Raw genomic sequence first — 15,256 nt, 5'->3', positions numbered from 1 at the left:
GAAGAGATGACTTTCTGATTATAATCCTCTTTACATGCTCCACATTATCTTTCAAGCATATTTATTCTCTTATAAGCCATCGATTGGTAATTTCAACTTAGCATCTTTTTATAGTTTACAACCTCCTTGTTTTTGAGAAATACTTTATATACACTCTTAATTGAAGATTATAGAGAACTAGACACTGGAGGGTTAACTGTTTTAGCTAATTTAAGTCAAATTCCTATGAGTTCAAATCTATTAAAGACTGAGCTTGAAGTCTGTGCATCATAGAATTTTCAGAGAATCTATTTCATGATGCTTGAACATGCATCATAAAGTGATTATAAAACTTGTATATATTTAATCTATTACAGACGGAAATGATAGTTTGTGTAGTGTTGGTTAGTATCATTATCATCAACAAGAACAGTCTTTATCTTCAAGGTAAAGACTTAGAAAAGGTTGTCACCACAAGGCAATGGCAGCGTCTGGCCAAATCAGCATTGGGACTAGAAATGCTTTAAGAGTTCAGAGAAGACCGGGGAATAAACTCAGGGTGGGAGCATTTGGGAACACTTCCACAGAGGGGTGGATTGTAAATGAGAGAAGGATTTGGACAAGGGGATCTGGACAAAGACAGTGAAATAACCACGTGGAAGCATGAATGAATCATCAGCAATGAGTGATAAGAAAAATGAAAAATAAATAATTGAATGACAAATTTTACAAACATGAGAGACAGGAAGACATACTCAGATCTAGCCTCCTAGCTTTAGTGAGGTAAGATCTTATTTATTATACCATTTTGCTGATTAAACAGATGATGCTAAAACAGCTGTGGAGGTTAAATGAGATAACTAAATCCTTAGTCCAGTGATTTTTTTCAAACTTTAAAAAGAGATTTTTAAACATAGTTTTCTGGATTCAAATCTTAGTGAGTCTGACTTAGTAGGTGGGGGTGGAACCTAGGATCTCCATCTTTCACAAGATCCTCAGATGGTCTCCAAATGCAGAATTTGGGAGATTGTGCTTTGATATAAGAGGCAATCAGGGAATATCTTGTCCTATACTCTTATCTGAAAACTAATCCAGATAAACTTTCTTCAACTCTGGGTAGATGGACAAATATTTGATTTGTTCCATCACTACTATTCTTTCCCATTTTCCTAGTTTTCAAAAATTCCTTCACAGAAAGAAAATGGAGGCCTAACACCACTACCCCCAGATTTGAAACTATCTGCTTATATCTGGATCCAGGTTCCTCAATGCAAGACTCATAATAAGAATCCCACAGAAGACCTAGGACTGATGAAGAGACCGGAATACTAAGTCAAAACCCCTGAGCTTGAGTCCTGGTTTGCCACTTAACTGCCTATTGGTGCTTGGTTAGCCTTGGTCATTTCAACCCACATTTTAAGTGATCGTTTATATAATTAGACCAGTAAGGTTTTGACTGCTTATGTTACACAATTATGGAAAGGACAGAAGGAGATAGGCTAGCAATTCTTTAAAACTATGAAGACCAACACAGATTTTTAAAAATTATGAGGATTCAACATAATTTATTTAATTACAATTAAATATCCACTATAAGTAAACCCCTGTCATGGTTATAATACAGTAGGTACCTCAGCCTTGCTCTCCAAAAGGTGAAAATCCCATCCATCCCTATCATCATTTGGTCCCTAACATTGATTGAAGAGTGAGGCCACCAGAAAGCAGTGACCTGACTCTCACCTCCAACAAGTCTAAGGCATGAAAAAATTGACAGGAGGGTTGAAAGGAGTTGTAAATATTTTATTCCTTTTGCTGTCTCTTTTTTTCTCTTCCACTGTAGTCTGAGAAGACCTGGGGACTTGTGTATCTATTTCTTGGGGTTGAGAAATACTACCGTTTGGGAAAATGTTTAAAAAGGCAATACTGGGGACTAAGGAAGGAAAAATGGAGTTGCTGTGAATTTCATTTGGGATTAGTGTTTTCTGGAAAATTAAAGAGTCTTTTTGAAGTTTCTGCATTTCATAGTTTATCTCATTAAGACTGAAATTATGACGATGGTGGTGGAGGGGAAAAATGCATTTTGGCTCCATTTAATATACTTGTTTGGCTCCTAAGTGGAGTAATAGGCAGTAACATTCAAAGCTGGGTTCAAAGCAGAAAAAAAAAATCCTATCTCAAACAAGCATACAAACCATGTGCAATGGTATTCCAGAGAAGGGAGACTGTGGTCAGCTGTGTGGGAGCAGGAGATAAGACAGTTTTTGAAAGAAGCAAATGAGAGCAAATGATGACACAGCAGTGAAAGGAGTGGAGTATGAAAAGCTACAGGGCTACAGATCAAAACCCTCTCTATGCAACCCTAGTCAAATTTCTGGAAACCCTGGTGCCCCCTTTTATTCCCATCCTAGGGCACCCCCACTTTATTTTTCTTTTAGACAACTGCGCTAGCCTTCTAATTGGTCTCTAGTCACAACTGCCAGTCACCGTTTAAACTAAGGCACTCTGAAGCCAGAATTTTTACCTCGTTAGAACTTGCATCTGATTTCCCAATGAACTCCCCTACTGGAAAACGCAACGATGCTCACGTTGCTGATAAACACCTGGGCCTGACCTCCAGGTCCACCCCCTCAGATGGCCCGGCCCCAAACGCAGACGCTGTGTGCTCTCATCCTTACCCTCCCACACACATTGGGCACTAAAATATGTACTTTTTTTTTAATTGCCACATTTCTCCTCCTCTATCTGGCAAACTTGTAATATTCCACAATATTCAACTCCAGTGACACCTTTTCAGGGAAATCTTTTTTGTCCTTTCTTATTAATTATGAATGAAGTACTTCTAGGTTGCACAGGGACTTTTTTCTTTCCAAGACTTTTCTGAAATTTCCAGATCAAATGGATGAGCTACCCTGCCCTATTACTGGCCGGGCTATGCTTCCAAAAATATTATCTTCTTGGTCTTCCTGGTGGTAGAAAGGAGAGTTAATATTATTCTCTGGGTTATTCTCTTTTCATAAACATTTACACAATAGAAATTACAAGAAGGTTCACATTTTACCTGAGGCAAAAGTTCAGTCTCTTTTGTGCTTGCAAGTTCTTAAAAGATCTCTTGCTGGATGGAAGTCTGCCTAAATAGACTTTAATTCCACCTGAGTAAATCAAAACAGACATTTTGAGTTGTTACCATCACTCCCTCGAAAAATTTTCCAAAAGCATCTTTTCATCATTTTGAAACTGGTAAAAAAAAAAAAAAAAAACTGCCTTCATGTATTCAGAGTGTCTTATGGAGCAAAGAGCTTTAATAGTCAATCCCATGAGGGTTTCATTAAACCAGGAAAAAGTAAGTAGTGGAACCATATCAGATCCAGTCTCAGTAATAACTCATGGCATAATGTTTTGATTCTGTAGGACTTTCTCCTTTAACTCGTTAATCTCATTTTAAGTCACATAAACTCTTTACTGCAGTCCTAGGCTTGGAGGCTGATATGGTGAATAAGACCCAGGTAGGTAATTTTTTCATTGGTGTCATTTTACTTACAATTATTAGTTGTTATTTAATCCATCCATAGGAAAGTTCCTCTCCTACCTGCCTTCTCCCACCCCAAACAGGTTCATTATTGGATTAGATCATATTTAAGGCCTAAAACCCTCACATAGCCTGGCAGATGAGCAAGTAGAAAAGTGATGACCCTTGTTTTCTGAACTGGAAACACAAGCATTACTTAGCTAAAGGGAGTTCCCTTGTATTTCTGAAACAAATGAGGGTGCTGGAGAAGGACTCTGATACAAATGATTAGATCAAAGGCAGTCTGTCCCGCGTCAAGTGGTTTTCTGCCTGCTGTGCACCTTGTCAGGCATAAATTAAGAAATGCTGTGATCATTGGGAGCTATTCCTTCTCAAGAGCATCTCTTAAGCAGTAAGTTTAAGATGGGCCTTCTTTCATCTTAGCCTCTTTGTATTTTAAAAATCTTTCTGTGGTAATTCAATGAAATGGCAACTCAGTCATCCCTTTGAAATTACACAAGGCAAGGTTTGTGACCAATTATTTCATTTATGCAAACAGCAGAAGGGTAATTCACCAGGAAGGCACTATTAGGCAATGTTTCTCAAACTTGATGAGCATCCACCCCAGCAGGGATCTTGCTTGCTATGGTATGAGGACCCCACACTCAACTCTAGGCCTTCAGATCTCTGGAGGGATGGGGTCACAAAGGCTACTTTTAAAAAGTTCCCCAAGCTGGTTGTTGTTGTTGTTTAGTTGATCAATCATGTTTGACCCTTTGTGACCCCGTGAACTATAGCATACCAGGCTTCCCTGTCTTTCACCATCTCCTAGAGTTTGCTCAAATTCATGTCCATTGAGTCAATGATGCTATCCAACTGTCTCATTCTCTGTCATCCCTGTCTCCTGCCTTCAATCTTTCCCAGCCTCAGGGTCTTTTCTAATGAATCAACTCTTCTCATCAGGTGGCCAAAGTATTGGAGCTTCAGCATCAGTCCTTCCAATGAATATTCAGGATTGACTTCCTTTAGGAATGACTGGTTTGATCTCCTTGCAGTCCAAGGGACTCTCAAGAGTCTTTTCTAATACCACAGCTAGTATCACTAGCTAAGGATCACCTAGCCAGTGGTCTCTTGCAGGACTTCTCAAAGTCATTCTCCTCTGGGGAGACTGTGAAAAGTATAGATTTGATGTCCAGCTCCAAGTGATTCTGATTGCTCCAAGAGGTCTAGAAACAGGTATTTCAATAAGTCCTCAAAGTGCTCCTGAAGCACATGGCCAGACTTTAAGAAATGCTACTCCACTCAATGGAGAGGGCGATGGCACCCCGCTCCAGTACTCTTGCCTGAAAAATCCCATGGATGGAGGAGCTTGGTGGGCTGCAGCCCATGGGGTTGCAAAGAGTTGGACATGACTGAGCGACTTCAGTTTCACTTTTCACTTTCATGCATTGGAGAAGGAAATGGTAACCCACTCCAGTGTTCTTGCCTGGAGAATCCCAGGGATGGCAGAGCCTGGCAGGCTGCCGTCTGTGGGGTCGCACAGAGTCGGACACGACTGAAGCGACTTAGCAGCAGCAGCAGCAACTCCACTCAAGATGGGCTTCCCCAGTGGCTCAGTGGTAAAGAAACTGCTTGCCAATGCAGGAAAGGCAGGTTTGATCCCTGAGTTAGGAAGATCCCTTGGAGAAGGAATAGCAACCCACTCCAGTATTCTTGTCTGGAATATCCCATGGACAGAGGAGCCTGGTGGGCTACAGTCCATGGGGTCGCAAAAGAACTGGACACGACTTAGCGACTAAACAGCAACAACTTCACTGAAGGTTTAGCAAAAAGGAAGCAGGAGGGCAAATATTTGAGAGACTCAGCTGTGGTCTGTTCAAGGTCAGTTCCAAAAACCTTCTAAATGTTGTATCAACCTGTACCTGGGCAACCTCAGTGCTAGAGAGAGAGAGCAAGGGTGGAGAGGGTGCCTGTCTGCGACAGGGCAGGATTCAGGGTTTATTTTGCTCAGGATGAAGATGGGAGAATTCCAGTTAAAAAACATGGGCTAAACAAATGCTCATTCCTTCCCCCTGATATAGTTTAACAGCTCTTCTCTAGCTTTCTTGCCTTCAGGGTCCCCCTGGCTTGTCCATCTCCCTTTTCCCAATTGGATTCCAGCCCCCGTTCCCATTGTGCTGCTAGAATGAATTTTATAAGAGGTAAATTGCATTTCCCATGGCTTGTCTTCAAATCTCTGTAGCTTAAAAATCTTGTCAGTAGTTTTCCTATACCAAATCCACACTCTTCTGCAAAGAATCTAATGCTATCTGTCACGTAGCCTCTTGGTACATTTCCACCCTCACCTGCCCTCTCACTTCATGTAGGATTAAGAAATGTCTTTACCTGCAACATCCTTCTCGTGGACTCTTCAACTTTCAACCTTAAGTTAAAACATGCGTCAACCTGTCGAAGCTTCTATGACTGTTCCCAGTAGAACTATTATTCCCTTGGAATCTTGTACACACTTGTACCGGAGGACCTATAACCTATATTGGATTTATTTATTTTAAAGTCCAGTCTTCCCAATAGACTTAATGATGTTTTAATGTTATTATCATTAATATCAATAAAAGTAAAAGTAATAATAGTAGCTGGGTAGTAGATAGGCATTAAAATAAAATACACATGTGAAGAAATATACACCAAAAAAATGACCTTAAAAGCCCAGTCAAGGGAGGAAGGGTGGGAACCGTGCATGGTTATTATAACCCGTTTAAGCCCTGGTCACTCATTATACCCCTCCCAGTGCTTGAGGCCACTTCATCCTTTCCTGGAGTCTCACCCTAGCTGTCCCCAGAAAGCACGAGCTGTATCTCGTTCTCATTTGGAGACAGCGTTGTCACACCCTCCAATCTGCCAGCCCAGTCTGCTGAGCCTCAGTGCCTAGATTCTGGTAATTGGGCTTCCTTCTTATTCCCAGTGCCTATTTTACAGACCACCGTAATGAACTTGCTGCCTTACCACAGCGGCTGGGCCTGGTTGTTGTTAATTAGCCTTCCAGTGGAGGCCCAAGAAGTACCCTTCCATTATGATCCTGCTACATGGAGCCCCACCTGACAGTGCCTGCTTGCCTAGGTCTCTGAAAATTCTATTGCAGTAAAAATACCCACAGCTGGCATATGAGCTTTTTTTTTGGAGATACCAACTGGTTAAATCTATTATTAGTCTGTTTTCAATTCCATAGTCCATCTAGTTTTCACAGGGGCTAGACAGATAGGTAATCACATAGAGATATAGAGACCCCAATCCCTGCACTGTTGCTGACACTAGAATCCACAGCCCTTCTAGGAATGCAGTGTTATTTATATTTTACTGTCTTAGTTGCTATGGGAGCTGGGGCAGAGATCCCAAGAGACAATATCATGAAGAAAATCTGAAGAGATGCCTCAATGTGTTCAATACATGTAGTGAGTATTATAACTTCTAGCATGATGCACATTGGACAGTAATTTAGGGAAAATAAAATAGCACTAGGAAAATAAAATTTCAGTAGAAAGAGAGCATACAGAGAAAATGAAAAGAACTCTATTTTCATGCTGGGTTAAGTCGGTATCTGTGTGAATTAGGACAAGCCATACAACATATCGAGGATATATTTTCTCATCTGTAAAACAAAGAGAATTCACAGAGCTCAGTGATGGCAGTATAATTTTATGATTTTTCTAATTATTTTTTGGTGTTATTGTAAAATTGCAGTAATTAAAAGAAACTAGGAGAAAAGTTAAGAATAGTAAAAATTTTAAGAATAATATACTTTATAGTCCATAAAGGATAAAAGCACATTTTTGTAAAAATTAACTTAAAACACCAAATATATATGATATGTAAAATTATCATATGCTTTCTTTTATGTATTTAGATTTTTTTCATTTACAGTTCCAAATTACATTACTAAACAAGTACCCACCAATTAGAAGAAATAAGGTATTTTTAAGAAGATCTGTTCACTAAAGTTTTATGTTCAAGGTATTTTCTCATCTATGAAATTAGTGAGGTTGTACTTTGGACTGCTCTTCTGTGATTTTTTAAAAATAGAATGCTATTTTTGAATAAAGACAAAACATGATCAGAACTTAAAAAAAAAGAAACATGAATATTGGGAACTGAGAATGTGTCATTGACTTGATTTAAAATAGTCCATGGTCTGTGGCCCTGAGGAAATCAGAAGTAAGTCAAAGGACAAGGGGGAAAAAGTCATCTAGAAAAAATTGAGGACAATGTCCCTGGATGTGATTTGGAAGGAAGCAAGAATGACATTTGCAGAATTTGGCAAGAAAACTATGGGAAAGAGCAAGAGCTAGAAGAGCTGCTTCCAAGTTTTAGGGCAGTTGGGAATCAAAACCCTGAAGAAATCTGGATGAAGGGAAATTCCACTTTGGCATCCCTGGAAATGCTTAAGTGCATAGGCTTGCCTGTCCATGCTATTGAAAGGATGCTGATCCTTTCCTTTGTCTAAAGCACGAAAGAGAAGAAAACACATCTTATAATAAAACTCAGACACATTATGGCAAAATTAAAAAAAAAAGTAAAGGAGTATTTCATATTAGATGTTTTCCCTAAGCCAGAACTCCTTTCTTTGGTGACTTAAGAAATAAGTAATTAGGAACATTCTAAGGGACAAAAATACACTTCAAGGAATATCTAAAAGCAACAACATACTTATTAAACATATAAGCGTCAATGATTTTTTGAAAAAGCACCGGCTTCAATGCATAAATAAATTTACAACTTCCCAAAGCTTAAAACCAAAACATGAAATGATTTCTCCAGGGGAAAAAAAGGAGATAAAAGAAAGCCTTGATAGAAAGCCCAGAAATAAGTCCATGTACAATTAATTTATGACAAAGGGAGCAAGACTCCACAGTGTTTGAAAGACAGTCTCTTCGACAAATTATGCTGGGAAAACTGGACAGCTACATGTTAAAAAATGAGATTAAATCATTCTTTAACTCTGCACACAAAAGTAAGCTGGAACTGGATTCAAGACCTAAACGTGAGACCAAACACTATAAAACTCCTAGAGGAAAACAGGCAGATTTTCTGACACAAATCACAGAAATACCTTTTTTGATCTGCCTCCCAGAATAGTGGAAATAAAAACAAAAATAAACAAATAAGACTTACTTAAACTCACAAGCTTTTGCACAGCAAAGGAAACCCATAACAAAACAAAAAGACAACCCACAGAGTGGAAGAAAATATTTGCAAATGATGTGATGGATTTTGTTGTTTTTCAGTTGCTAAGTCATGTCCAACTCTTTGCGACCCCATAGACTGCAGCACACCAGGCTTCCCTGTCCATCACCATCTCCTAGAGTTTGCTCAAACTCATGTCCATTGAGTCAGTCATGCCATCCAACCATCTCATCCTCTGTTGTTCCCTTCTCCTCCTGCCCTCAATCTTTCCCAGCATCAGAGTCTTTTCCAACAAGTTGGTTCTTTGCATCAGGTGATCAAGGATTGGAGTTTCAGCTTCCGCATCAGTCCTTCCAGTGAATATTCAGGACTGATTTCCATTAGGCTTGACTGGTTTGATCTCCTTGCTGTGAGATTCTCAACAGTCTTATCTAGCACCACAGTTCAAAAGCATCAATTCTTTGGTGCTCAGCCTTCTTTATGATCCAACTCTTACATCCATACATGACTATTGGAAAACCTAAGGCTTTGACTACAGGGCCATTTGTTGGTAAAGTAATGTCTCTGCTTTTTAATATGCTGCCTAGGTTTGTCACAGCATTTCTTCCAGGGAGTAAGTGTCTTTTAATTTCATGACTTCAGTGATTTTGGAGCCCAAGAAAATAAAGTCTGTCACTGTTTCCATTGTTTCCCCATCTATTTGTCATGAAGTGATGGGACTGGATGCCATGATCTTAGTTTTGTGAATGTTGAGTTTTAAGCTAGATTTTTCATTCTCCTCTTTCACCCTCATCAAGAGATGATGAGGTTTAGTTCCTCTTCACTTTCTGCTATAAGGGTGGTATCATCAGCTAATCTGAGGCTGTTGATATTTCTACTGGCAATCTTGATTCCAGCCTGTGCTTCATCCAGCCCAGTGTTTCTCGTGATGTACTCTGCATATAAGTTAAATAAGCAGGGTGACAATATACAGCCTTGACATACTCCTTTCCTAATTTTAGACCAGTCCAGATAAGGGATTAGTGCTCAAAATTTGCAAACAGCTCAAGATGCTTAATAGCATCAAAACAAACAACCCACTCAAAAACTGGGCAGAATTCCTAAATAGACGTTTCTCCAAAGAAGACATACAGATGGACAATAGGCACATGAAAAGATGTTCAACATCACTAATTATTACAGAAACGAAAACCAAAACTACAATGAGCTATCACCTCACACCAGCCAGAATGGCTGTCATCAAAAAATCCACAAGCAATAAATGATGGAGACAACGCAGAGAGAAGGGAACTCTCCTAAACTGTTGGTGGGAATGTAAATTAGTACAACCACTATGGAGAACAGTATGGAGGTTTCTTTAAAAAAACTAAAAATAGAGTACCATATGACTCTGCATCCCACTCCTGGGCATATATTTGGAGAAGAAAATGATCCAAAAAGATACATGCACCCAAATGTTCACTGCAGCACTGTTTACAATAGCCAAAACAAGGAAGCAACCTAAATATCCATCTACAAAAGAATGGATAAATAAGATGTGGTACATATAGATTACTCCCCCCTTGAAAAGAAGAAAATAATGCCATTTGCACCACCATGGGTGAACCAAGAGAGTGTCTTACTGAGTGAAGTAAGTCAGACAGAGAAGGAGAAATATCATATTCATCCTTTATATGTGGAATCTGGAAAGACATGGTACAGATGAACTTACTTAATAAATGGAAACAGACTCACAGACTTTGAGCGTGAACTTAGGGTTGCCAGGAGGAAGAATGGGGGGAAGGGATAGTTAGGGAGTTTGGGATGTACATGTACACACTGCTATATTTAAAATGGATAACCAACAAGGACCCACTGTATAACACCTGGAACTCTGCTCAATGTCGTGTGGCAGCCTGGATGGGAGGGGAGTTTGGGGGAGAACGAATACGTATATCTAGGTATGGCTGAGTCCCTTCACTGTCCACCTGAAACTATCACAACATTGTTTGCTAACCAACTATACCCCAATACAAAATTAAAAGTTTTTTTTTAAAGAAATCCTTGGCAAAAAATTAATTTGTAATTCATGATTCTTCACATATGTACTAATGATTAAAACATTTAGAAATAATCAAGGGGTTAATTTTATTTGTGTTAGATGAAACTGCTGCTACATGGAGTTTTTATTTACCAATATCTGACCCTAGAGGCAGTTTTTAACAGAGTAGTTCAAAGAAGATTTCCAGCATTTGTACTCATTAATATGCCTTTGAAGAATGACTGACACCTTTATGGAGGCAAAACAATTATTCTTGGTAGAATTCTTATTCTGTGAGATACTAATGATCAGGAGGCAGCTTCCTGGTGTATGCAGGGAAGGTAATTAAAGGGCATAGGGTCCCAAAAGTGCACCCTTGGGCATGGGGACCAAACTTTAGGAAACACAATCCATAGTTTCCTGAATTTTAAGTTAGATTTTATGTTCAATTTTTCTCTCTATTTCCATGTCAAAGGAACTCTGTTTTGATACACCTTTGATTATTATACATTTATTGCAGATTTACCCTTGATTTGATGAGGCTACCTAGTTCCTTGACTGATAAACCCACTTGTGCAACAGTCTTTAATCTGTGTAGGGCAATCTTTCATATTTATACATGAAAGGGGATAAGCATTTCAAGAGGATTAGAATCACAGTAAGTCTTTTTATCCTAGAAAATTATGATTCCTATACTTACTAACAGATTACCTCCATTGGGAACTATAAAAGCAAATGCTCAACCCCACAAAAGGTACAAAAGAAAAAAAACATACTTCATGAAGTCTTAATTGGCCTTAAGAGAATAGTTATGGCCAAAGTACAGTCATTGTGATTTTCCTGTTTCATTATTCGGAAAGCAGTTGAAAAGACACAATTAAAGGATGGGCACTCCATGTCTCTCTGACTGGAACTTGAAAAGGTCCCACCATCTCCCCAAAACCTTCTCAAGAGACATTGCTTCAATGTCTTACACTTTTTTTTTTTAAGCAGAAGACTGTTTGTACATAATATTACTTATTTCTTCATCCAATTCACTTGCATTTCCTAAGTCAGGCCCTTGATGATCATGGCTAGATAGCCTCATACTCAAGTTTCTGTTGTCAACTCGTCTTGTGCCCATGTTGACTATTTCAAATGATAAGTTCCACTGAAAGCAAGCCCCATTTTTTGCCAGTTTCATTGAGAAGAATTAGGTAATATCATTCACTATTGGTGGAAGTTAAAAGGGCATAACCTTTTTTTTGGGGGGGGGCAATTCTATAGTATGTATCAATATTTAAAATGTGTGTAACCACTGACCCTTCAAATCTGTCTCTAGGCATTTATTCTATGGAAATATTAAATAGACAAAGATGCATAGTACAACAATGTTTACTAAAGTTTTTTAACAATGAAAAGTGGAAGTATTTGCTAAAATATGGTGCATATGTAAATGGAATACTTGGAAGCAATTTGTTTAAATGAGATATAGTTATATTCCTTGACATGAAGAGATGACTATGATATATGACTAAGTGAAGATGAAAGCTGTGGGAGACCAAGTCTATACAAAGTCTTAATGTATCATCCAACGTCTTTACTAGAAATTCATACTCAGATTCCATGTGTTTGTATATGGCTAGACTGAAAGAACACTCATCGAATCACTAAAAGGAATGGTCTAGAGAGTAGAACAATTCCTTTCTCCTCTATATCTATATTGTTTGAATTTTTACATCAAGCCTATGTTACTTTTTTTTTAATATTAAGCTATTTCTATTTGGGGAGGAAAATTTACCCCAGTGAGAGGAAAGAAGGATTAACATGGTATCATGATAATGGTTCTGAATCATGGATACCAAGAAAACTCTTTTTGAGTGTCATGATTCCTATGGTCCCATAACTGAACTTTCACTCTTGAATCATTGTTTGGAAAACCTCAATGTTTTAAGAGTTCTAAACCAAAGATAACTGAAAGTAAGGCTATTTTGCATTAGAGAACATTTTCTAAGTCTTCTTAGCCCAGAACTCATATCCCAAGAATGTGGTTTATCTTCTGGTGATTTATTATTATTATTACTACTCCTGTCAGTACTAACTGTCATATGTTGTTAGGTGTATGCGAGGCAACATATCCCTTCCTCTCTTCTTTTCTTTATTTTCTTCTTCTTCTTCTATTCTGCCTCCCTGACCTCTTTTTCCTTCTCTCTCTTAAACTTTATTTTTTCCCAAGTGCCTATTATGAGGATATGCTAGGAAACATATAAAGTATCTGACATTTAAGACTGCTAATTTAAACAACATCAAATATAGCTTCTCAATTTTACAGATGAGAAAGCTGAGTGTCATAGAAATTAACTAGCTTGCCAAAGGTCACAAGCTAGTGAATGGTAGAAACAGAGTTTCAACATGTCTTAACTCCAGAGCTCATGATTCTTTCTTTTATATAACACTTCTTATAAGGCAACCAGAAAAATATCACAAATATATTAGTGTTCATTGAATAAAAAATTTAGCATAATGACAAAATTTTAATGAATGGCTCTATCTTTACAACATAAAAATCATTATCAAGAATCTGGTGGAAGGGGTAATGATACTCAGGTTTGGAGAATCTTGGCAAACCACTGAATAATACAGGAATGCACATTTCACCCAGTGAGAGAGGATTTTCGTCAAGAGGGAAGTTAACACCCACATGGCAAACACAGTTTGCGGATGCCTGACATTTGTGATTTCTTACTCGATCAGAGTTCACTGGAAGGAAGTCCTACTGCAAAAGGACCCCACAGAAAGAATACTCAGTGTTTCCTTGTAATCAAAATCGTTCTTGGATGGGCTGCTCCTGTTTTGTCTCTCTATCTAGTCACAGTCAATGCCTATTGTGGCATCTGCTGCTCTCTGCTATTTTCATTCCAGTATGTGATCCTCATTTTGTCTACAACCTCAGGGTACCCACGTGTTCATCCCAAGCATGCTGTCTCACAATCCCTTCCTCTCTTCTCCTTTTCTTTATTTTTTTCTTCTTTTTCTATTCCTCCTCTCTGACCTCTTTTTCCTTCTTCTCTCTCTTAAACATTATTTTTTCCCAAGTGCCTATTATGAACCCAAAACTATGTCAACCGTCAGCCAGAAACACTCTGGATGCACATCCCTTCACAGTCCTCACCTACTTTCCCTGCTTATTTTATTCGTTCTTGTGATACAGTATCAAACACAAAGACTGGTACTTATTAAACATTTAATGAATACATAGTTGAATATCTTCTAAGCCTTTAGCTCTATATATTTAATTTAAAACAATATGTATACAATTTTAAAAGCCTATAGAAGGTAACTAGGCTGAGAAATGGGGAAAAGCAAGGATATGATTAGAAGTTTGGAAAAGATAGGGTGTGTTCATTGTTTGTGGATTGAGAAGAGTTCTTATAAGCACAAGTAACAGTTAGCATGCTACTAAACTTCAGGGCACCAAACTAGTTCTGCTCTATGGTTTATCCCCAACATCTGAAATTTTCCCCTTGTCACAGTTTTGGGGAGTTTTTCAGGATTGTTTTAAAAGATGTAAACACTTCTAGTAATGTTAGGATATTATCTGTCATATGTACCTTAATATGATGAAAGCCCATCTGATTGATTTCCTCTTAATTCAACGATGAACTCTACAGCAGGGATTCCCAACCCTCTTGTCAGGAACCGGGCCACATCGCAGGAGGCGAGTGGCAGATGAGAGCAAGTGAAGCTTCATCTGTATTTACAGCTGCTCCCCACCGCTTGCATTACGGCATTCCTGCTCAAGCTCCACCTCCTGTCAGGTCAGCGGTGGCACTAGATTTTCATAGGAGCTTGAACCCTACTGTGAACTGCGCATGCAAGGGATCTAGGTTGCATGCTCCTTAGTTGCAGGAAAACAAGCGCAAGCTCCCACTGATTCTGCATTATGGTGGGTTGTATACTATTATATTTATATGTAAATATTATATTATTCATTATATATATCACCATGTAATAATAATAGAAATAAAGTGCACAGTAAATGTGATGCATTTGAATCATCCTGAAACCATTTTCCCAACCCTGCTCCTGGTCTATAATTGTATTCCATGAGACTGGTCTCTGGTGCCAAAAATTTTGGAGACTGCTGATCTACAGAACTACCAAGTCATACAAAGTAAAATCCCTGCCCCTAAAGAGCTCATAGCTAGAAGAGAAAAAACTTGACAGCGTACATGTGTGTTTCTGTCTGTCTTTCTGGACATTTTCTTGGTGATGTCTTCTGGTTCATCTGCACATTTCTTTCTGGTTTTTCTAGTCAATATTTTCACTTTTGCCTATGGTCAGTTCTCCATAATGGTGCTTGCTTTATGACACAAAGGAAATGTAGGGCACACTCTATGTTCAGAAAGTGCTTTGCCAGCTCTTTAGTTGATTCCTACGTGTGCCTACTACACTATGGATGAAGAATCCCTTTTAAGAATAAGAGGGCAAGTGAAGAAGTTATGCAACATGCTTGAAGCCACAACACAAGCCTGTAATTAGCCACTACCTTTTTAACTGACTCATAGTCTACTGGCTTACCCACTCTTTTCAAA

The sequence above is a fragment of the Ovis aries genome, chromosome 9, assembly GCF_016772045.2.
Source record: "Ovis aries strain OAR_USU_Benz2616 breed Rambouillet chromosome 9, ARS-UI_Ramb_v3.0, whole genome shotgun sequence".
In the NCBI taxonomy this organism is placed as follows: domain Eukaryota; kingdom Metazoa; phylum Chordata; class Mammalia; order Artiodactyla; family Bovidae; genus Ovis; species Ovis aries.
Note: the sequence above shows the minus strand (reverse complement) of the source record.